General features: G+C 43.7%; 1 protein-coding gene and 3 long non-coding RNA genes across 8 annotated transcripts in view; 2 read left to right on the top strand and 2 right to left on the bottom strand.

Annotated features, from left to right (window-relative positions):
• The window catches only part of GLG1 (golgi glycoprotein 1), a 158,848-nt gene that overhangs the window by 8,435 nt on the left and 127,149 nt on the right, over positions 1–23,264 (top strand). The gene's annotated exons all lie outside the window — the stretch shown is intronic.
• LOC144337742 (uncharacterized) lies at positions 1,541–18,758 on the top strand. Its single transcript, XR_013411226.1, has 2 exons — positions 1,541–1,695; positions 18,014–18,758. It is a non-coding gene; the product is annotated as an uncharacterized LOC144337742 (long non-coding RNA).
• On the bottom strand, positions 1,920–8,252 carry LOC144337737 (uncharacterized). The gene is made up of 2 exons (XR_013411221.1): positions 7,173–8,252; positions 1,920–2,459 (listed from the first exon to the last, which is right to left on the bottom strand). It is a non-coding gene; the product is annotated as an uncharacterized LOC144337737 (long non-coding RNA).
• LOC144337740 (uncharacterized) lies at positions 15,840–22,462 on the bottom strand. The gene is made up of 3 exons (XR_013411224.1): positions 22,339–22,462; positions 17,140–17,229; positions 15,840–16,224 (listed from the first exon to the last, which is right to left on the bottom strand). It is a non-coding gene; the product is annotated as an uncharacterized LOC144337740 (long non-coding RNA).

The following is a 23,264-nucleotide window of genomic DNA, read 5'->3' as shown; positions in this document are numbered from 1 at the left end:
ACTGTCAACTTTAGCTTTGTCCTTGTTCTTTTTTTTTTTTTTTTTTTTTGGAGAGTCTTGCTGTATCTCCCAGACTGGCTGGAGTGCAGTGGCATGATCCATGGCTCACTGCAACCTCGAACTCCTGGGCTCAAGCTATCTTCCCACTTCAGCCTCCCGAGTAGCTGGGACTATGGTACACACCACCACTTAGCCTTGTTCTAAGCGGAAATATACATGAACTCATGAATTTGATGTGCTAGGTACATTCTAATATGTATGAAACTAAATATATGACTATAACGTATACAGTACCAACACATACCACCTGAAATCATCTTGCTTATTACCAGTAGCACACGCTTCGGAAAACACTAACACTGGATTATCTCTCTGTTTTTTTTTTTTGTTTTTTTTTGTTTTTGGTTAAGATGGAGTCTTGCTCTGTCACCCAGGCTGGAGTGTAATGGCGTGATCTCGGCTCACTGCAACCTTTGCCTCCTATATTCAAGCGATTCTCCTGCCTCCGCCTGTCTAGTAGCTGGGAGTACAGGTGCCAGCCACCAGGCCTGGCTAATTTTTGTGTTTTTAGTAGAGATTGGGTTTCACCATGTTGGCCAGGCTGGTCTTGAACTCCTGACCTCAGGTAATCCCACCCGCTTCAGCCTCCCAAAGTGCTGGGATTACAGGCGTGAGCCACCGCTCCTGGCCTTGGATTATCTCTTAAGATTCTTCCAGCTCTGGTGCTTTGTGATTTTGTGATCTGTGGGAATATAAAACGTGCAGGAGAGTCGTAGCACAGGTAGAAAGGGGAGATGCTTTGAGGAATTATTAAAGGGGCTGTACTGACTGAAATAGAGAACTTGAAAATGTTTTCAGTCCAGATCATGAAGGGTCGTATATTCACCTCTGATTGGTTCTCCAAATAAAGTCTGGAAACAGGATGTTTTTATCCCTACCTGAGATAAAAATATTCCAGCAGATAACTGAGAATTACCTGTAAAGTAGTATTGTCATTTATGGCAAATACTTTTTAAGAAATCACTTGATGAGAATGCTTTACAGTATATAGTTGCTTAATAATTCATTGTTCTGTAGAAGGAAATAAAATACCTGAACAGTCCAAAAGATGAAATGCTGCATTTCTCTTTTGTACATTTCTCCTAATGTGTTCAAAACAAATTTACTCAGGAACAATAACAAAAATCTCCTCTTTATATAAGATATGTATGTATATATATGTTTTTGTTGTTGTTTTGAGGTGGAGTTTCGCTCTTGCTCAGGGTGGAGTGAAGTGGAATGGCCTCGGCTCACTGCGACCTCTGCCTCTTGGGTTCAAGCCTTTCTCCTGCCTCAGCCTCCTGAGTAACTGGGATTATAGGCGCTCGCCATCACACCCGGCTAATTTTTGTATTTTTAGTAGAGACGAGGTTTCATGTTGGGCAGGCTGGTCTCGAACTCCTGACCTCAGGTGATCCACCCACCTCAGTCTCCCAAAGTGTTGGGATTACAGGCGTGAGTCACCGCAGCCGGCCTTACTTATATATATATATATATATATATATATTTTTTTTTTTTTTTTTTTTTTTTTGAGACGGAGTCTCGCTCCGTTGCCCAGGCTGGAGTGCAGTGGCCGGATCTCAGCTCACTGCAAGCTCTGCCTCCTGGGTTTACGCCATTCTCCTGCCTCAGCCTCCCGAGTAGCTGGGACTACAGGTGCCCGCCACCTCGCCCGGCTAGTTTTTTGTATTTTTTTAGTAGAGACGGGGTTTCACTGTGTTAGCCAGGATGGTCTCGATCTCCTGACCTTGTGATCCGCCTGTCTCGGCCTCCCAAAGTGCTGGGATTACAGGCTTGAGCCACCACGCCCGGCAACTTATATATTTTTAAAAGAGCAATTAAAATGGCTTATAGGCTATCATGTAAATTAACTTTTCTTCTTTCTTTTCTTTTTTTTTTTGAAACGGAGTCTCACTCTGTCACCAAGCTGGAGTGCGGTGGCAGGATCTTGGCTGACTGAAACCTCCGCCTCCTGGGTTCAAGTGATTATCCTTCCTCAGCCTCCCGAGTAACTGGGACTACAGGCACCTGGCACCACGTCCAGCTATTTTTTTTGTATTTTTAGTAGAGACGGGTTTTCACCATGTTGTCCAGGATGGTCTCAATCTCTTGACCTCGTGATCTGCCTGCCTTGGCCTCCCAAAGTGCTGGGATTACAGGCGTGAGCCACCGTGCCTGGCCAATTTTTCTAATTTCAGCAAACATTTATTGAAACCTGTGTGCAAGACACTGCTCAGTGTTCAAGGATACTGCTACTAATAATAATAGGTAGCATTTACTGAGGGTTTTCTGCGTGCCCTGTCCTGACGGACTGGATGCTTTCTAGGCATTATCTCATTTAATTTTATGAGAGATGTTTTATTATTATTATTATTATTGATTTTGTTTGTTTGATTTTGTTTTTGAGACAGAGTCTTGCTCTGACGGCCAGGCTGGAGTGCAGTGGTGTGATCTCAGCTCACTGTAGTCTCTGCCTCCCGGGTTCAAGCGATTCTCCTACCTCAGCCTCCTGAGTAGCTAGGACTGCAGGTGCACACCATCATGTCCAGCTAATTTTTGTTTTTTTAGTAGAGATGGGTTTTCACCATGTTGGCCAGGCTGGTCTTGAACTCCTGACCTCAGATGATGTTCTTGCACCACCATCTATCACCAGAGCTTTTTTTTTTTTTTTTTTTTTTTTTTTTTGAGACGGAGTCTCACTCTGTCATCCAGGCTGGAGGGTAGTGGCATGATCTCAGCTCACTGCAACCTCCGCCTCCCGGGTTCAAGCGATTCTCCTGCCTCAGCCTCCCAAGTAGCTGGGTCTACAGGCGCACCCCACCATGCTCAGGTAATTTTTGTGTTTTTAGTATAGACGGGGTTTCACCATGTTGGTCATGCTGGTGTTGATCTCTTGACCTGGTGATCCGCCCGCCTCGGCCTCCCAAAGTGCTGGGATTACAGACGTGAGCCACTGTGCCTGGTGGTTTTTTTTTTTTTTTTTTTGAGATGAGGTCTCACTCTGTTGCCCAGGCTGCAGTGCAGAGGCATGATCATGACTCACTGCAGCCTCTGCCTCCCGAGCACAAGTGATCATCCCACCTCAGCCTCCTGAGTATCTGCCCCCTAGTAATAACCATACTTGGTTAATTTTAAAAGTTTTTTTTGTAGAGATGAGGTCTCACTCTCTTGTTCAGGCTGGTCTCCAACTCCTGAGTTCAAGCAGTCCTCCTACCTTGGCCTCCCATAATGCTGGAATTATAGGCATGTGCCATGGCACCCAACCTATTACATCCTATTATTTTTAGTGAGAAAACTGGTTCTAAATAGCTTGCGTCAGGGCTTGTGAGTAGTGGAGTCAAGATTTGAAAGCAAGTCAGTCCAGCTGTGTGGTAGTTCATTTTTCTCCCATCCCTAAGGCATAAGTAACCTAGGACTGCACTGTCTACTGTGGCAGTCAGCAGCCACGTGCAGCTAGTGAACAGTTGAAACGTGGCCTGTTTGAATTGAAATGTGCTGTAAGTATAAAATACACATTTGATTTTGAAGATTTAGTACCAAAAGGATGTAAAATATCACCATAATTTTTTTTTTTTTTTTTTTTTGAGGCAGAGTCTTACTCTTGTGGCCCAGGCTGTAGTGCAGTGGCACAATCTTGGCTGCCTGCAACCTCTGCCTCCCAAGTTCAAGCAATTCTCCTGCCTCAGCTTGCCAAGTAGCTGAGTTTACAGGCACACGCCACCACTTCCGGCTAATTTTTGTATTTTTAGTAGAGAAGGGGTTTCACCATGTTGGCCAGGCTTGTCTCGAACTGCTGACGTCAGGTAATCCACCCGCCTTAGCCTCCCAAAGTGCTGGGATTACAAGCATGAGCAACCACGCCTGGCCCACAATAACTTTTTTTTTTTTTTTTTTTTTTTGAGACAGAGTCTCATTCTGTTGCCCAGGGTGGAGTGCACTGGCATGATCTCAAAATATATACATTTTGAAGGGGTAAATCCTCTGGGCGAAAGAATTAAGTTCTGCCAAATTTGGAATACTGCCTGTCAAAGGAAAACTCCACTCTCACGTATAAGGGGCAACCTCTGCCTCCCAGGTTCAAGCAGTTCTTCTGCCTCAGCCTCCCAAGTAGCTGGGAGTACAGGCATGTGGCACCATGGCCAGCAAATTTTACATTTTTAATAGAGATGGGGTTTTGCCATGTTGGCCAGGCTGGTCTCGAACTCCTGACGTCAGGTCATCCACCCGCCTTGGCCTCCCAAAGTGCTGGGATTATAAGCGTGAGCCACCGTGCCCGGCCTGATAATTTTTGTATTGTTTATGTCTTTAAAAAATAATTTTGATATATTGGGTTAAATAATAAATTATAAAATCAATTTTACTTTTTAAAAATAAATGACTACCAGGAAACATAAAATTATGTATGTGTCTCACATACTTCTTATGAATAGCGCTGGTCTAGAAGAAAAAGATGTCTTTACTGAAAACCTACAAGTTTTAAAGTAATAAGTGTCATAAGAGAAGAATAAATTAAATGCTGTAGGTGTATAGTAGAGGAAATGGTTGGGAGAATCAGAAAAAGAGCCCTTCAGTACTTTTTTTTTTTTTTTTTTTTTGAGACGAAGTCTTGCTCTGTTGCCCAGGCTGGAGTGCAGTGGCGCAATCTCGGCTCACTGCAACCTCTGCCTCCCAGGTTCATGCCATTCTCCTGCCTTAGCCTCCCGAGTAGCTGGGACTACAGGTGCCCGCCACCACGACTGGCTAATTTTTTGTATTTTTAGTAGAGACGGGGTTTCTTTTTTTTTTTTTTTTTTTGAGACGGAGTCTTGCTCTGTCGCCCAGGCTGGAGTGCCGTGGCCGGATCTCGGCTCACTGCAAGCTCCGCCTCCCAGGTTCACGCCATTCTCCCGCCTCAGCCTCCCGAGTAGCTGGGACTACAGGCGCCCGCCACTTCGCCCGGCTAGTTTTTTTGTATTTTTTAGTGGAGACGGGGTTTCACCGTGTTAGCCAGGATGGTCTCGATCTCCTGACCTCGTGATCCACCCGTCTCGGCCTCCCAAAGTGCTGGGATTACAGGCTTGAGCCACCGCGCCCGGCCGAGACGGGGTTTCAACATGTTAGCCAGGATGGTCTCGATCTCCTCACCTTGTGATGCGCCCGCCTCGGCCTCCCAAAGTGCTAGGATTACAGGCGTGAGCCACTGCACCTAGTGCCCTTCAGTACTTCTTAACTCTTCTTGAATTGTTGGTTCATGTTAATAAAATTCTTTTTTTTTTGAGACAGAGTCTTGCTTTGTTGCCCAGGTTGGAGTACAGTGGTGTGATCTCGGCTCACTGCAAGCTGCGCCTCCCAGGTTCATGCCGTTCTCCTGCCGCAGCCTCCCGAGTAGCTGGGACTACAGGCACCCACCACCACGCCAAGCTAATTTTTTTTGTATTTTTAGTAGAGACATGTTAGCCAGGATGGCTAGTGAAACCGTGTTAGCCAGGATGGTCTTGATCTCCTGACCTCATGATCTGCCTACCTCTGCCTCCCAAAGTGTTGAGATTACAGGCCTGAGCCACCACACCGGCCTTAAATTCTTAATTGAACTGCTTTAAAATGCCTCCTAGGCCAGAAGCAGTGGCTTATACCTGTAATACCAGCAATTTGGAAGCCTGAGGTGGGTGGATCCCCTGAGGTCCAGAGTTCGAAACCAGCCTGGCCAACATGGTGAACCTCCGTCTCTATTAAAAATACAAAAATTACCCCGGGCATGGTGGTGCATGCCTGTAGTCCCAGCTACTATGGAGGCGGAGGCTGGAGGATCACTTGATCCTGGGAGGCGGAGGTTGCAGTGAGCTGAGATCACGTCACTGCACTCCAGCCTGGGCAACAGAGTGAGAGTCTGTCTCAAAAACAGAACAAAATGAAACAAAACAAAAGCCTCCTAATCTTGTTAATGAGTAGATTTCATCTTCTGCATGCCTAATTTGTGAGTTGTAAGGGGTGCTTTAGCTCCTTCAACTTGAGAACAATACTCTGATAAAACCAGAGGTCAGTTAGTGACTCATCTTAATTTGGTTGCGTTAGATTTGAATCTTAAGAAAGAACCCTAAGTGATGGCCCTCAGAACTGTGCCAGTACTACCCTTTGTATCTGCATTAAAATAGAGTGTGAAGGAACAAGGAGTGTGGACTGGAATCTAAAAACAATGACTTAAGAGAACCAGACATCTGTAGTCATTCAGCTTTAATAATTTTACTGAAATCAGAAAATTTTGTTTGACTGAATGTGTGATATTTACAGGACCTGTACATTTTCCTATTAAAGGCTCTAATAACACCTAGGATTCTTGAAAGGGTGAATCATAGTAAAAATGGGTGCTGACTTGTATCCTGGATCTATACACTTGTAAAATAAAACAAATTTTTAAAATGTTTTTGTGTTTCTTTAAAAAATAAATGTGATAGGCTGGGCGTGGTGGCTCACACCTGTAATCCTAGCACTCTGGGAGATGGGTGGACAGATCACCTGAGGTCAGGGGTTTGAGACCAGCCTAGCTAACACGTCGAAATCCCGTCTCTACTAATAGTACAAAAATTAGTCAGATGTGGTGGCGCATGCCTGTAATCTCAGCTACTCGGGAGGCTGAGGCAGGAGAATTGCTTGAACCTGGGAGGCGGAGGTGGCAGTGAGCCAAGGTCACGCCATTGCACTGGGCAACAGTGAGACTCTGTCTCAAAAAAAACAACAATAAAAATTAAAATGTTATATATATTTAAAATCATAAGCATGATAAGCAATGAAGTGAAATGGTGAGTAAAATTAACCATGAGAATATGAATATAAATTCTAAATCAGTTGAAATACAAGTTTTGAAAAAATGACAGCAAAAGAAATTGTGTTAAAAATGCTCTGGTACCAGCCGGGTGTGGTGGCTTACACCTGTAAGTCCAGCCCTTTGGGAGGCCGAGGCGGGCAGATCACCTGAGGTCAGGAGTTCGACACCATCCTGGCCAACTTGGTGAAACCCCATCTCTACTAAAAATACAAAAATTAGCCAGGCATGGTGACACATGCCTGTAATCCCAGGTACTCAGGAGGCTGAGGCAGGAGAATTGCTTGAACCGGGGAGGTGGAGGTTGCAGTGAGCAGAGATTGTGTCATTGCACTCCAGCCTGGGTGACAAGAGTGAAACTCTGTCTCCAAAAAAAAAAAAAAAAAAAAAAAAAAAATGCTCTGGTACTTCACTTGTAATTTAAGTTTAAACGAGAAAGACCGCCCTGCAAGTCATTTAGCAGAACTCTGAAAATAATTACACTGGCCATATCAGCTCTGTAATGTGATAAACAGCATGAAGTAGACAGTAACTTCAACGATGAAGAAAGGGATGTAATGGAGAATTTTAATCATGAACAAATATCATACCATCTGTTAATTAGTGCCATTGTCTTAGTGCATTTCGTGTTGCTCTAACAGAATACCCAAGACTGGGTAATTTGTAAAGAAATATTTATTTGGCTCATAGTTCTGGAGATTGGGAAGTCCAAGATTGAGAGGCCCTATCTGGTGAGGGCTGGCTTGCTGCATCATCCCATGGCAGAATGTGGAAGGACAAGAGAATGCAAGAGAAAGGGTGGGCTTGCACAAGGAATGTGCATAACTCATCCTTTTATCAGAACCCCACTTCCCGGGCAACGGAAATAAGGGCGTTAATCCATTCATGAGGCCACAGTGCTCTCATGACCTGGTCACCTCTTAAAGGTCCCGTCTCTCAGCACTTGTATTGGGGATTAAGTTTCCAACAGATGAACTTTGGGGGACACATTCAAACGATAGCAACCATTTACTGAGGACACACCTATTATATATGATGTAAAATCAGAAGAGATAAGGTCCTACAGTCATGTGAAGCTTGTGATGAGAGGAAAAGCATTGTGGTAAATGGAAAAATAGAATGGGCTTTGGAACTGCAGTCCTGGATTCAAATCCTAGCTTACTTACCAGTTATTATGACCTTGGACAAGTTAATCTCTCAAACCTTCAGTTTTCTTATTTGTAAATGGTCTTCCGTTTCCCCTTTGTTGTTGTAGGTGAGATCATTCAAGATAATGCTTTTTGTTCACTGCCTTAAGAGAAATGTGAAATAAACTGGAATGCTTCACACCCTTTATATAATCCTTCCAAAGCGTCTCCAATAAAGCTTTGGAATAAGGTCAAGAACATTTATATAAACAGTCCGGGTGCGGTGGCTCACGCCTGTAATCCCAGCACTTGGGGAGGCCAAGGCGGGTGGATCACCTGAGGTCAGGAATTCAGGACCAGCCTGGGCAACATGGGGAAACCCCATCTCTACTAAAAATACAAAAATCAGCAAGGTGTGGTGGCGTGCACCTGTAATCCCAGCTACTCAGGAGACTGAGGCAGGAGAATCGCTTGAACCCAGGAGGCGGAGTTTGCAGTGAGTCGAGATCGCTCTTTTGCACTCCAGCCTGGGTGACAGAGCAAGACTCCATCTCAATCAGTCAGTCAATCAGTAAATAAATTACAGAAGGCCATGCACGGTGGCCCACACCCCAGCACTTTAGGAGACCAAGGTGGCAGATCGCATAAGCCAGAAGTTTGAGACCGGTTTGCCAATATGGTGAGACCCCATCTCTACATACATACATAAATACATGCATGGTATTTAAATGTGTACACTTTGAAGGAAGGGGTAAATCCTCTGGGTAAAGGAATTAAGTTTTGCCAAATTTGGAATACTGCCTATCAAAGGAAGACTCTGCTGTCATGTATAAGGGGAAAAAGGATAGTTCAGAAGACTACTTTTTTCCCTGTATAAAACCAGATAAATTCAAAAATTACTGAAATTTTTCTGAAAGATGGTGACTTTTCAGAGGGAAAGTAATATGTAAGGTCTTTTGCTCTCATATTGTCAAGGTTGGAACATTTCTCTGGCCTGTGAAGCGGTCTGTAATACTAAGATATAAATACTAGACTTAGCCATACATTAAGGACAGCGCAAATAATTTTTGCTGTGTAAGTCTTTGGTTGTTTTTTTTTTTTCTTTTTTTTGGAGATGGGGTCTTGCTCTGTTGTACAGGCTGGAGTGCAGTGGCATAATCTTGGCTCACTACAACCTCTGCCTCCCAGGTTCAGGTGATTCTTCTGCCTCAGCCTCCCGAGTTGCTGGGACTACAGGCACATGCCACCACGCCCAGCTGTTTTTTGTATTTTTACTAGAGATGGGTTTTCACCATGTTGGCCAGGCTGGTCTCAAACTTCTGACCTTGTGATCCGCCCACCTTGGCCTCCCAAAGTGTTGAGATTACAGGCATGAGCCACCACGTCTGGCCCTGTAAGTCTTCTTTCAGAAGTAACTAGGCAGCAGAGTTTTGAAATAGTTGAAAATCCACTATTTCATTTTCATATTTTTATATTTTAATTTTTTTTTTTTTAACAAGAAAGGCTGTACTTTGACATAATTTCACTTTAAAACTCTGAGTTTGGTAGGTTTATTAGAACCTGACTATTATGTGTATTGATAGCAGCTTTTAGTGTGTCCAGTGGTGGTGATGCTTTTCTTTTTCTTTTTTTTTCTTGAGACAGAGTTTTACTCTTGTTGCCCAGGCTGGAGTGCAATGGCGTGGTCTCGGCTCACTGCAACCTCTGCCTCCCAGGTTCAAGCGATTCTCCTGTCTCAGCCTACCGAGTAGCTGGGTTACAGGCACGTGCCACCATGCCCGGCTAATTTTGTATTTTTAGTAGAGACGGGGTTTCTCCATGTTGGTCAGGCTGGTCTCGAACTCCTGATGTCAGGTGATCCGCCTACCTCAGCCTCCCAAAGTGCTGGGATTACAGACGTGAGCCATGGCGCCTGGCCTGAAACTTCTTATAATTGTAAAAAAAAAAAAGAAAAACATCAGCCAGGCACGATGGCTCACGCCTGTAATCACAGCACTTTGGGAGGCCAAGGCAGGCGGATCACAAGGTCAGGAGATCAAGACCATCCTGGCTAACACAGTGAAATCCTGTCTCTACTAAAAAATACAAAAAAATTAGCCGGGCATGGTGGCGTGCGCCAGCTACTCAGGAGGCTGAGGCAGGAGAATGGCATGAACCCGGGAGGTGGAGCTTGCAGAGATCGCGCCGCTACCCTCCAGTTTGAGTGAGAGAACTAGGCTCCGTCTCAAAAAAATAAACAAAAACAAAAGTCTCAAGGATTTGTACTATTGGTATCCTTTTATTATTTGTTTGTTTATTTTATTTATTTATTTATTTATTTTTGAGACAGAATCTCACTCTGTCACCCAGGCTGGAGTGCAGTGGCTGGATCTCAGCTCATTGCTACCTCTGCTTCCCATCATGTTCAAACAATTCTACCTCAGCCTCCTGAGCAGCTGGGACCACAGGCGTGTACCGCCACGCTCGGCCAAGAATTTTTACTATTGATATACTTTCATTTTCAACTTGAAAGTGTATGTGAAATAGGAGAAATTAGGGCAGAAGTCAGAAGAAATTGGTGTGCTTCCCTTCCTCTTGTGGAAATTCTCATTCTTTAGCCCAGATACTCAACCTGTTTGCCTCTCCTTCGCACTGGCTCCATACACATCTTGCTGCCCCACACCCACAGATAAATAGTGTAGCGGTGTGGGCTTCTGGAGAGTACAGAGTTACAGCTTCAGAGTTTACAGGGCTTATATGTAAGTGTTATTTTTGGGAAAATATTTTATATTCAGTGATTTGGGAATTTTCTGTACCAAAATATTTCCCAGTGCCCTTCCCTCAGCACAGCCCATTGCTTCTCCTCCCCCGCCAGCTAGGTCCACTTTAGGCATTGTTTTCTTCCTTCATTTTTGTTAGATTGAACCATAAGAAATTACCAATATTTCATCATATTTGACTTATAAAAACATTTTCATATGGTTTAACGTAATTGTTCCTTTTTTTTTTTTTTGAGACAGAGTTTCACTCTGGCACCCAGGCTGCAGTGCAATGGTGCGATCTCAGCTCACTGCAACCTCCGCCTCCTGGGTTCAAGTGGTTCTCCTACCTCAGCCTCTTGAGTAGCTGGGATTACAGGTGCAAGCCACCATGCCTATCTAAGTTTTTTTTTTTTTTGTACTTTTAGTAGAGACGGGGTTTCACCATGTTGGCCAGGCTGCTCTTGAACTCCTGACCTCAAGTTATCCACCCACCTCGGCCTCCCAAAGTGCTGGGATTACAAGCATGAACCACCATGCTTGGCCACTCACGAAATACATTTGATTAAAAAAGAATGGGTATTGGTCTAACAACCTTCTCCCTAAGAGTAAATATTTAATTACTCTTAGTCAAGTTGCTATTTAGCAGTTTATAGAACCCTTTTAATTTTATTTGTAGCTCTTGATAACCGTGTGTGATAGATATGACAGATACTAGCCTTATTTTACAGATAAAAAACCATGAATCAGATAGATTTTTATTTGCACAAGTCACATAGTGTTAAGAACAGACTGAGCATGGTGGCTCATGTCTGTAATCCTGGCACTCTGGTAGGCTGAGCCTAGGAGTTTGAGATCAGCCTGGGCAACATGGCCTAACCCCATCTCTACAAAAAATACAAAAATTACCCAACATGGTGGTGAGAACCTGTAGTCCCAGCTACTCATGAGGTTTTTTGTCCCTCTTTCTCTCTTGAGCTCTAATCTTATGTAGGTTAAATTGATTACTGTTGTCCCACAAGGGGGCTCTGTTTTTAATCCCCCCACCCAACCCCAACTGCCCCGGTTTTTTTCTCTCCGTGTTTCATTTTGGATAATTACTATTGCTGTATCTTCAGGTTCACTGATGTTTTCTTCTGTAGTTTTCAACCAGCTATTAATACCATCCAGTGAATTTGGTATTTTAGATATATTTCACATATAGAAGTTTGATTTGGGTCTTTTACATATATAGTCGATTATCCATTCTGTTCATGTTTTCCTTTACACCCTTTAGTGTACTTGTAATAGCTGTTTTTTCTTTTTTGTTTTTCTTTTTTGGAGACAGAGTCTCGCTCTGTCGCCAGGCTGGAGTGCAGTGGCGCGATCTCGGCTCACTGCAACCTCCGCCTCCCAGGTTCAAGTGTTTCTCCTGCCTCAGCCTCCCGAGTTGCTGGGACTACAGGCATGCACCACCATACCCAGCTAATTTTTGTATTTTCAGTAGAGACGGGGTTTCACCATGTTAGCCAGGATGGTCTCTATCTCTTGACCTCATGATCGCCCACCTCAGCCTCCCAAAGTGCTGGGATTACAGGCGTGAGCCACCGTGCCCAGCCATAATAGCTGTTTAAGGTCCTCATGTGCTAATTCCATCATCTCTGTCATTTCTTAATCTTTTTCTGATGATTAGGTTTTGTTATTAGTCATATTCCTGCTTTCCAAGTGTGGTAACTTTTTATTGGATTCAAGGGGATCCCTCTGCAGATTTCCTGTGACCATTCTCAGTACAGCACTCTTTCTCTCTTCTCACTCTTTCTTGGTTCCAGTATTCAAATCTTGCAAATTCTAGCTGCTTTAGATACCCTAAAGTTTCTCTCCTCCATTCAGCAAGACCATCCAATTCTGTTTGGGTTTCCTCTCCCTGTGTTGCAGCCCAGAAGCCACTTCCATACAGTAAGCTAGGTAATCATCGGCTCACCTGGTTTGTTACCTTCTCTCAGGGATCATAGTTAATGCTGCCTGTTGTCCAGTGACTGAAAGTTACTTCATATATCGTGTCTTGTTTACAATGGGAGTAAGGGAGATAGTTTCCATAGTAGCTAATCCTCATGAGTGGAAGTAGAAATCATTACTTCTTGGATTTTAACTTCTGACATATTAAATGTGGGAAGTAATGGGGAGAATTTGTTAGAAAGGGAGATTAATAAGGCCAGGCGCAGTCACTCACGCCTGTAATCTCAGCACTTTGGGAGGCTGAGGCGGGCGGATCACCTGAGGTCAGGAGTTCGAGACCAGCCTGACCAACGTGGTGAAACCCTGTCTCTACTGATAATACAAAAATTAGTGGGCGTGGTGGTGGGCGGCTGTAATGCCAGCTACTTGGTAGACTGAGGCAGGAGAATTGCTTGAACGCAGGATGTAGAGGTTGCAGTGAGCCAAGATCACACCACTGCACTCCAGCCTGGGCAACAATAGCGAGACTACAATTCAAAAAAAAAAGTTAGAATTACAAATGTGTGTGTATTTTGATCCAAAGTTCTGACTTTATTGAAACAAAAAAATTAGCCAGGCGTGGTGGCAGGCTCCTGTAGTCCCAGCTGCTCTGGAGGCTGAGGTGAGAGGATTGTCTGAGCTGAGGAGATTGAGGCTGCCGTGAGTTATGATTGCGCCACTGCACTCCAGCTTGGGTGACAGAGCGATACTCTGTCTCAAAAAAAAATTATTTTTCCATTGCCCAGTGGAAAAATATTTTAGCATGATATAATTTCATTGTGTGTCAAGAAGGTCAACTTGTCTTGTAACTGAGTTGAGGTAATAATAAGCCCTTTACCAGTGTGCAAGATAAAAGTTTTCCTTTCAGTTCATGTACTAATTAGGACAAAACTAACTTCCATAAAAAAACCAAAAATATCAGTGGTTGAACACAAGAGAAGTTGTGGGGGACTGGGATCCAGTCATCTGGTGATCCAGAGACCCAGGTTCCTCTTATCTTGTGGGTCCATTCATTTCCTAGGGCCTTGCCTTTTTTTTTTTTTTTTTCCTTATCAGCTCTCTCTGACTCATTGGGATGAAATTCACTTACCATAAGATTCACCCTGTTTACCACCTGTTCTTTTTTTTTTTTTCCCGAAACAGTGTCTTGCTCTGTTGCCCAGGCTAGAGTGCAGTGGTGCAATCTCAGCTCACTACAACCTTTGCCTCCGGGTTCAAGCAGTTCTCCTGCCTCAGCCCCTCAAGTAGCTGGGATTGCAGGCACCCGCCACTACACCTGGCTAATTTTTCTATTTTCAGTAGTGACAGGGTTTCATCATATTGGCCAGGCTTGTCTCGAACTCCTGACCTCAAGTAGTCTGCCTGCCTTGGCCTCCCAAAGTGTTGAGATTACAGGCGTGAGCCAGCTCATCCGGCCAAATCTTAGATAACTAAACTACTTTGTCATTTGTCATAATTTTACTTAGAGGTTTTTTTTTTGAAACGTAGTCTCAGGCTCTGTCTCCCAGGCTGGAGTAAAGTGGCATGATCTTGGCTCACTGCAAACTCTGCCTCCTGGGTTCACGCCATTCTCCTGCCTCAGCCTCCCAAGTAGCTGGGACTACAGGCGCACACTACCACGCCCGGCTAATATTTTTTGTAGTTTTAGTAGAGACGGGGTTTCACCCTGTTAACCAGGATGGTCTCGATCTCATGACCTCATGATCCTCCCATCTCGGCCTCACAAAGTGCTGGGATTACAGGCGTGAACCACCGCGCCCAGCCTGTTTTTTGTTTTTTTGAGACAGAGTCTCACTCTGTTGTCCAGGCTGCAGTACACTGGTGTAATCTCGGATCACTGCAGCCTCCACCTCCTGGGTTCGAGTGATTCTTCTGCCTCACTCTCCCGAGTAGCTGGGGCTACAGGTGTGCGCCACTGTGCCGAGCTAATTTTTTGTATTGTTAGTAGAGATGGTGTTTCACCATGTTGACCAGACTGGTCTCGAACTCCCGAGCTCGGGTGATCTGCCTGCCTTGGCCTTCCTAAGTGCTGGGATTACAGACATGAGCCACTGTGCCTGGTCAATTTACTTAGAGTTTTTGAATCTGTGATTAGAATTTAAAGATAGGATTTAAAAATTTTTTTTATTTTAGTAGATTTTTGGGGAACACGTGGTGTTTGGTTACATGAATAAGTTCTTTAGTGGTGATTTCTAAGATTTTGGTGCACCCATTACTCAAGCATTGTACACTGTACCCAATATGTAGGTTTTTTGTTTGTTTGTTTGTTTTCACAAATCTTGCTCTGTTGCCAGGCTGGAGCGCAGTGGCACAATCTCAGCTCACTGCACCCTCCCCCTCCCAGGTTCAAGAGATTCTCCTGCCTCAGCCTCCCAAGTAGCTGGGACTACAGGTGCCCGCCACCACGCCCAGCTAATTTTTGTATTTTTAGTAGAGATGGTGTTTCACCACGTTGGCCAGGATGGTCTTGAAGTTTTGACCTCGTGACTGCCCGCCTTGGCCTCCCAAAGTGCTGGGATTACAGGCGTGAGCCACCGTGCCCAGCCCCCAGTGTGTAGTTTTTTTATCCCTCAATCCCCTCCCACCCTCTCCCCCAAGTCCCCAGAGTTCATTGTATCATTCTGATGCCTTTGCCTCTTCATAGCTTACTTAGCTCTCTAGAATTTAAGGATAGGTTTCTAAAGTGAAACTGACTGAAACTAATTGGTAAGAGTGTTATAAATAATATTAATCATGCTTTGTAAGAAACATACCCTAAGAGATGGTTTATAAATGTATTGCTAACAAAACTCGGTTAATTAATGTTAGGCATTATGATGCAATTAATAGTAACATTTCCAAGTTCATATTATTGTCTGCAAGGAGAATAAAGGAGAGTCAGAGCAAACAGTGTTTTTCAAAGCCATGCGTGGTCAGTGGGAAGGGTCCTGAGCAGCTGGCATTATTGTTCTTGTCAAATCTGGCCCTCTATTGAAATGTCTGTATTAACTTAGTTTTGTTTTCAGGGGAATTAGGAGGTCTAGAAAGACTTTTGGGTAGGAGAATGTCATGATGAAATAGTTAAGGAAATTACTTGGGACACTATGAATTGAAGTGAGGAAAATTGAAGGCACTGAGAAAGCTGCTGTTAAAATAAGATCTCAAAGTAAAGACTTGGGCCAAAGGAAACTAGTAGCAAAGGAGATAAAAGTGGCATTGATGAGGACTCATTACCTAGGAAAAATTTACAGTGCTTTTGTTCGTTCGTTTGACAAATTTTGGATAAATATTATTTACTGTATGCCAGCAACTTAATTGTAGGTGCTGGGAATGTGATGATGATGACACCCTCAGCTCCCCCTTCTAAAAGACGTGGTCCCTGCTCCTGCGGAGCTCACTGTCGAGTGGAGGACGTAGCCATGGTGAGAGCTTTCAAAGAGAGATGCTTGGACATTGGCTCATCGGAGTCTGGAAATGTGTTTCTGAGAAGATGATTGAGCTGAAGGAATGATAGAATTTAACCAAGTGAAGAGAATTCAGATTTTAGGCTGGGTGCTGTGGCTTACTCCTGTAATCCCAGCACTTTGGGAGTCTGAGGCGGGTGGATCACCTGAGGTCAGGAGTTTGAGACCAGCCTGGCCAACATGGTGAAACCCCGCCTCTACTAAAAATGTGATAATTAGCCGGGCTTGGTGGCATGCGCCTGTAATCCCAGCTACTAGGGAGTTGAGGAATGAGAATTGCTTGAACCCAGGAGGCGGAGGTTGCAGTGAGCCAAGATCACGCTATTGTACTCCAGTTTGGGCGACAGGAGGGAAACTCTGCCCCCCCCCCCAAAAAAAAAGTCAAAGTTTAACTGTTACACTACCTCCAAAAATATATAATTTGTGGTGAATTTGAAATGACAGCTAGGCATTTCAGGCAATTTCCAGTAAGAGGATATAAACTTGGAACTAACTCTTGAACTGAGTCTAAATTTTAGTTGGGGCTATGAACATGGCCAAGCCTTCTTAAAGAATGTGTAAATAGAAGAGTATGATTCCAAGGACTGAGCCCTGGGGACAGCTTGCAATGAAGGGTTGGAAGCTTGTGGAGGGAATTATAGGGAACAGGAGGAGTGGTTGGGAGTTAAAAGAAGATTTACAAGAGTTTAGTTGTGGAAGCCAAGGAAAGGGAAATTTTAGTTGTGAAAGTCAAGAAAAGAGAATTTTTTTTTTTCTTTTTTGAGACGGAGTCTAGCTGTGTCGCCCAGGCTGGAGTGCAGTGGCCGGATCTCAGCTCACTGCAAGCTCCGCCTCCCGGATTTACGCCATTCTCCTGCCTCAGCCTCCCGAGTAGCTGGGACTACAGGCGCCCGCCACCTCACCCGGCTAGTTTTTTGTATTTTTTAGTAGAGACGGGTTTTCACCGTGTTAGCCAGGATGGTCTCAATCTCCTGACCTCATGATCCGCCCATCTTGGCCTCCCAAAGTGCTGGGATTACAGGTTTGAGCCACCGCGCCCAGCCAGAAAAGAGAAATTTAAAAGGTAGTAAACCCTTGGGTAACTAGAGTAGCATAGCTAAAGTTAATGACTGGGAAAAGACCATGGTTTCTGGTAAAAGAGATAGAGTACATTCTATAGAACCCAGATTTTGACTATTTGAAAAGTTTGATAGTGAAGAGAAGGTGAGACTATCTTAAAAGGGAGGACATTCCTGTTAACAAAGATCTTTCAAGATTAAGGAAATCCCAGCACCTCGGGATGTTGAGGCGGGCAGACTGCCTGAGCTCAGGAGTTCAAGACCAGTCTGGCCAACATGGTGAAACCCCATCTCTACTAAAAATACAAAATTAGATGGGCGTGGTGGCGCATGCCTAAAATCCCAGCTAATTGGGAGGCTGAGGCAGGAGAATCGCTTGAACCTGGGAGGTGGAAGTTGTAGTGAGCTGAGATCGCCCCATTGCACTCTACCCTGGGCAATAAGAGCGAAAGTCTGTCTCAAAAAACAAACAAAACATTAAGGAAATCTATTTTTTATTAAAATATTTTTCTCCCCAATCTTACTATCTAGGAAAATCTATTTTAAAGGCAAAGAAAAAGGGAACCAGTAGAGAAGGTGAGAGATTGGAAATGCTGGAGAGGTAGAGGGTGCATAAAAAATGGTACACAAGAGAGGAAGCAGGAGAGGGTTCAAGCCAATGTGGTGTCACAGAACGTGATTTGTAATTTTTTTTTTTTTTTTTTGAGACGGAGTCTCACTGTTGCCTGGGCTGGAGTGCAGTGAAGCGATCTCGACTCACTGTGACCTTTGCCTCCCAGGTTCAAGCGATTGTCCTGCCTCAGCCTCCCCTCAGCCTCAGTAGCTGGGATTACAGGTGCCCACCACCACGCCTGGCTAATTTTTTGTATTTTTAGTAGAGACGGGGGTTTCACCATGTTGACCAGGCTGGTCTCAAACTCCTGACCTCAGGGGATCTGCCCGCCTCAACATCCCGAGGTGCTGGGATTTCCTTAATCTTGAAAGATCTTTGTTAATAGGAATATCCTCCCTTTTAGATAGTTTCGGCCTCCCAAAGTGCTGGGATTTCAGGCGTGAAGCACCTCCTGGCCTTTTTTTTTTTTTTAATCTTAAATAGAATCTCTATAATCATTAAATAACAACACCCCATTCCAGAGTCCCTGGCAACCACCATTCTATTTTTTATCTCTGTGAATTTGACTATTCTAGGTATTTCATATAAGTGGAATCGTGATATTTGTCCTTTTGTGTCTGGCTTATTTCACTTAGTGTAATGTCTTTAAGGTTCATCCATGTTGTGGCATGGGTATCAGAATTTCCTTCCTTTTTAAAGGCAAATAACATTCCATCATACGTATACACTACATTTTGTTTATCTGTTCATCTGTTGATGGACACTTGAATGAATTCTGCCTTTGACTTTTGTGAATAATGCTGCTGTGAATGTGGGTATACAAATATCTCTTTGAGACCCTGTCTTCAGTTTTTTTTTGGTATATACCCAGTAGTGGAATTACTAGGTCATACGGCGATTCTATTTTTAAGTTTTTGAGGATAGGGCATACTGTTTTTCACAGCAGCTGCATCATATTATATTCCCACCAACAGTTCAGAGAGTTCTAACTTCTTCACATCCTCATCAACACTTATTTTCTGTTTGTTTGTTTTTGAGACATAGTCTCACTCTGTCGCCCAGACTGGAGTGCAACAGTGCACTAATTTTTTGTATTTTTAGTTGAGATGAAGTTTCACCATGTTGGTCAGGGTGGTCTCAAATTCCTGACCTCAGGTGATCCTTGCCCACTTATTAATCAGGCTGTTCGTTTTTTGTTGTTGAGTTGTAAGAGTTTATTATGGCCGGGCGCGGTGGCTCAAGCCTGTAATCCCAGCACTTTGGGAGGCCGAGGCGGGCGGATCACAAGGTCAGGAGATCGAGACCACGGTGAAACCCCGTCTCTACTAAAAATACAAAAAATTAGCCGGGCGCGGTGGCAGGCGCCTGTAGTCCTAGCTACTCAGGAGGCTGAGGCAGGAGAATGGCGTGAACCGAGGAGGCGGAGCTTGCAGTGAGCTGAGATCGCGCCACTGCACTCCAGCCTGGGCAACAGCGTGAGACTCCGTCTCAAAAAAAAAAAAAAAAAAAGAGTTTATTATATATTCTGGATATTAACCTCTTATCAGATAGATGACCTGCAAATATTTTCTTCCTTTTCATGGATTGCCTTTTCACTCTATCGATTTTTGTCGTCTTCAACTTTGATGTAGTTCACTTTATTATTTTCTTGTCTGTGCTTTTAGTGTTGTATCCAGTAAATTATTGCAAATCCAGTGTCATGAAGCTTTTCTCCTATGCTTGCTTCACAGTGTTTTGTAGTTTTAGATCTTACATTTAGGCCTTTGATCCATTTTGAGTTAATTAAAAAACTTTTTTGTTTTTGAAATAGGGTCTGTCTCTGTTTCCTAGGCTCGAGTATAATGGCATGAATATGGCTCACTGCAGCCTTGACCTCCTGGGCCCAAGCACTCTTTCTGTCTTGGTCTCCTGAGTAGCAGGGACGACAGGCAGATGCCACCAGGCTTGATTAAGATTTTGTTTGTTTTTTAGTTTTTTTTTTTTTTGTAGGGATGGGGGTTGTGCCATGTTGCTCGGGCTACTCTCAAACTCCTGGGCTCAAGCGATCCTCCCACCTCAGCCTCCCAAAGTGCTGGGATTACAGGTGTGAACCACTGCACCAGGCCTAAAATTTGGTTTTTCAATTTAGCATCTTTTATACCTGATAAATAGCTTTTAGGATTTAGGCCTGTGTTTTGAAAAATGGTACAATATGAGATTCAGGAAAAGTTATGCTAAGGTTTTTTGTTTGTTTTTTTGAGACAGGGTCTCACTGTGTCACCCAGGCTGGAGTGCAGTGGCACGATTTTGGCTCACTGCAATCTTGGCCTCCCGGGTTCAAGCAATCCTTCTGCCTCAGCCCCGCAAGTAGCTGGGACTACAGGCGCATAACACCACGCCCAGTTAATTTTCGTATTTTAATAGAGACGGAGTTTCACCATGTTGACCGGGATGATCTCTATCTCTTGACCTCGTGATCCACCCGCCTCCGCCTCCAAAAGTGCTGGGATTACAGGCATGAGCCACTGCGTGCGGCCATGCTAAGGTCTTCATATTAAGATCTCTTGAGGGTTTTTGTTGTGTTTTGTTTTTTGTTTTTGAGACGGAGTCTCGCTGTCACCTAGGCTGGAGTGCAGTGACCCAACCTCAGCTTACTGCCAGCTCCGCTTCCTGAGTTCAAACCATTCTCCTGCCTCAGGAGATGCAGGGCACTATCAGGTTGATAATGAAAGACTACAGTCAGTCTTAGTTCTCTGCAATTTCAACTCTTTTAGCTCTTTATTCTTATTTACCTAATTTTAAAATAGAATATGTAAGCTGTTCTCTTGATTTTTTAAAAATATTAGACATTATCTATTGACTTCTTACAAGCAACATTTAGTCTTCATAAAATACACTTGACAGAATTTACTCTGAAATTGAACTTCATAAAGTAAGACATCCTACAAAGCTAGAGGATAAAATGGACTGTGCAGTGCCCCAAAGAGTATTTGGATAAGGCATTAGCTGCAGGAGATGGCATTAGTTGGCTAAATTCTACAGAAAGCTTTTATCTACTTTAATGAGATCAATTTTCGTCCATTTCCTTCTTGTCTCAGTCTTATTCATCAGTCATGAGTCATCACATACTCATAATAAACAGTTTTTCAAAAAGAGATCAAATGTATTGCAACTTAGGTCTAATTAAACAAAAACAAAGCAAAAATACCTCAAACAACCAAAATTGTGTCTTACTCATTCTTTTAGTTTTAACAGAGAACAAGGAGCAAATCCAAATGATTGCTGTTAGAATGGGTTTCATTTTTGAGAGACAAGGTCTTGCTCTACTGTCCAGGCTGGTCTTGAACTCCTGGCCTCAAGTAATCTTCCTACCTTGGCCTCCCAGAGTTCTGGGATTACAGGCATGAGCCACTGCACACTTTTAATCCCAGCACTTCGGGAGGCCAAGGCGGAAGGATCACTTGAGCTCAGGAGTTTGAGACCAGCCTGAGCAACATACTGAAACCTCATCTCTACAAAAAATAAAAATAAAATTAGCCTGGCGTGATGGCTGGTAGTGCCTGTGGTCCCAGTTACTCAGGAGGCTGAAACAGGATTGCTTGAGTCCAAGAGGTCAAGCTTGCAGTGACAGAATGAGATGATGTCTCCAAAAAATAAAAATAAAAAGAATGTTTTTGTGTAAAGTCAGAATACTTCCTCCCTCCTGTTTTACAGTTTTTCATTATTATATTTGGGATTCTTTTTTTTTTTTTTTGAGATGGAGTTTCACTCTTGTTTCCCAGGGTGGAGTGCAATGGTGCCATCGCTGTTCACTGCACCTCCTGCCTTCTGGGTTCAAGCGATTCTCCTGCCTCAGCCTCCTGAGTAGCTGGGATTATAGGTGCCTGCCACTATGCCTGGCTAATTATTGTGTTTTTAGTAGAGATGAGGTTTCACCATGTTGGCCGGCCTGATCTTGAACTCCTGACCTCGGGTGATCCACCCGCCTTGGCCTCCCAAAGTGCTGGGATTGCAGGCGTGAGCCACTGGGCCCAGCCGGGATTCTTGTTACAGATTAAAGTTTCTCCTTTTTCTTTGCGACTGCGTCTCACTGTCTCGCCCTGTTTGGAGTGCAATGGTGCTGTCTCTGCTCACTGCAACTTCCACCTCTGGGTTCAAGCCATTCTCCTACCTCAGCCTCCCAAGTAACTGGGATTACAGGTGCACACCAGCATGCCTGGCTAATTTTTTTTTTGTATTAGTAGAGACAGGGTTTCACCATGTAGGTCAGGCTGGTCTGGAACTCCTGACCTCAGGTGATCATCCACCTCGGCCTCCCAGAGTGCTGATATTACAGGCAGGAGCAACCACACCCGGTCCTCAATGTCTGTTTTTTAAAATAAGTGGGCTTACACCCGTAATCACAAGTGGCTCACACCTGTAATTGCAGCACTTTGGGAGGCCAAGGCGGGAGGATTGCTTGAGCCCAGGAGTTTGAGACCAGCCTAGCAACATGGGAAGACTCCTGTCTCTACCAAAAAATTAACAATTAGCCAGGTATGGTGGCATACACCTGTGGTCCTAGTTGCTTGGGAGGCTGAGGCAAGAGGATTGTTTGAGTCCAAGAAGTTGAGGCTGCAGTGAGCTGTGTTCATGCCACTGGGAGACTGAGAGTGAGATTCATGCTGTCTCTTTAAAAAAAAAAAAAAAAAATTAGGCGTGGTTAGAATTTATATGCAGGGTACACGGTTTCCTCCAAAAGGTAAAAATAAAAGTATTTCTTCAGCTACTCAATGCAGTACCTCATTCATGAGTAAAGAAAGTATACTCAAAGATTATATTTAAAATGAAACAATAAAATTGTTTTCTTCAAGCTTCATTATTTTTTTGTTTAGCAACTTTTGTACCTTATATTTAGAATACATTTGTTCTCTAATTTCTCCAGCAACCTTATTTTATGGAGCACTCATTTATACCGCGTTTATATCTCAGACCAGAGGTGGGCAAACTATAGTCCAGGGGACAGATCCAGCCCCACAACCTGTTTTTATATGGCTGTGGAGTTAAGAATGGTTTTTATGATTTGAAAAGGTTATTAAGGTGATGCTGTAGAGACCACAAGATATTGTATGTGTCCTGCAAAGCCTAAAATAATTATGATATGCCTCTTTACTGAAAATGTTTGCTGACACCTGTCTTAGACTATAATATATAATGTACATGCAACTCATTTAAAATGGTCTATGATCCATCCAAATTGTGGTGTCATTTTATGTTAGAAAAATGTTTGGCTGTATTCTCTTTACATGTCCTGCATTTTTATAGAAATTCACTGAATTTGTCAGTCTTTATAGTTGGTGTGGAGTTTTATTAACCAGGGTCAAATGTGTATATATGACACCACAGACTTAAAATTTGGACTTTTTTTTTTTTTTTTTTGAGAAAGAGTCTTACTCTGTCGCCCAGACTAGAGTACAGTGGCGCCATCACAGCTCACTGAAGCCTCCGCCTCCCG

Source organism: Macaca mulatta, chromosome 20 (genome assembly GCF_049350105.2).
Source record: "Macaca mulatta isolate MMU2019108-1 chromosome 20, T2T-MMU8v2.0, whole genome shotgun sequence".
In the NCBI taxonomy this organism is placed as follows: domain Eukaryota; kingdom Metazoa; phylum Chordata; class Mammalia; order Primates; family Cercopithecidae; genus Macaca; species Macaca mulatta.
The sequence above is the reverse complement of the archived record's forward strand: the minus strand, read 5'-3'. Positions and strand labels throughout refer to the sequence as shown.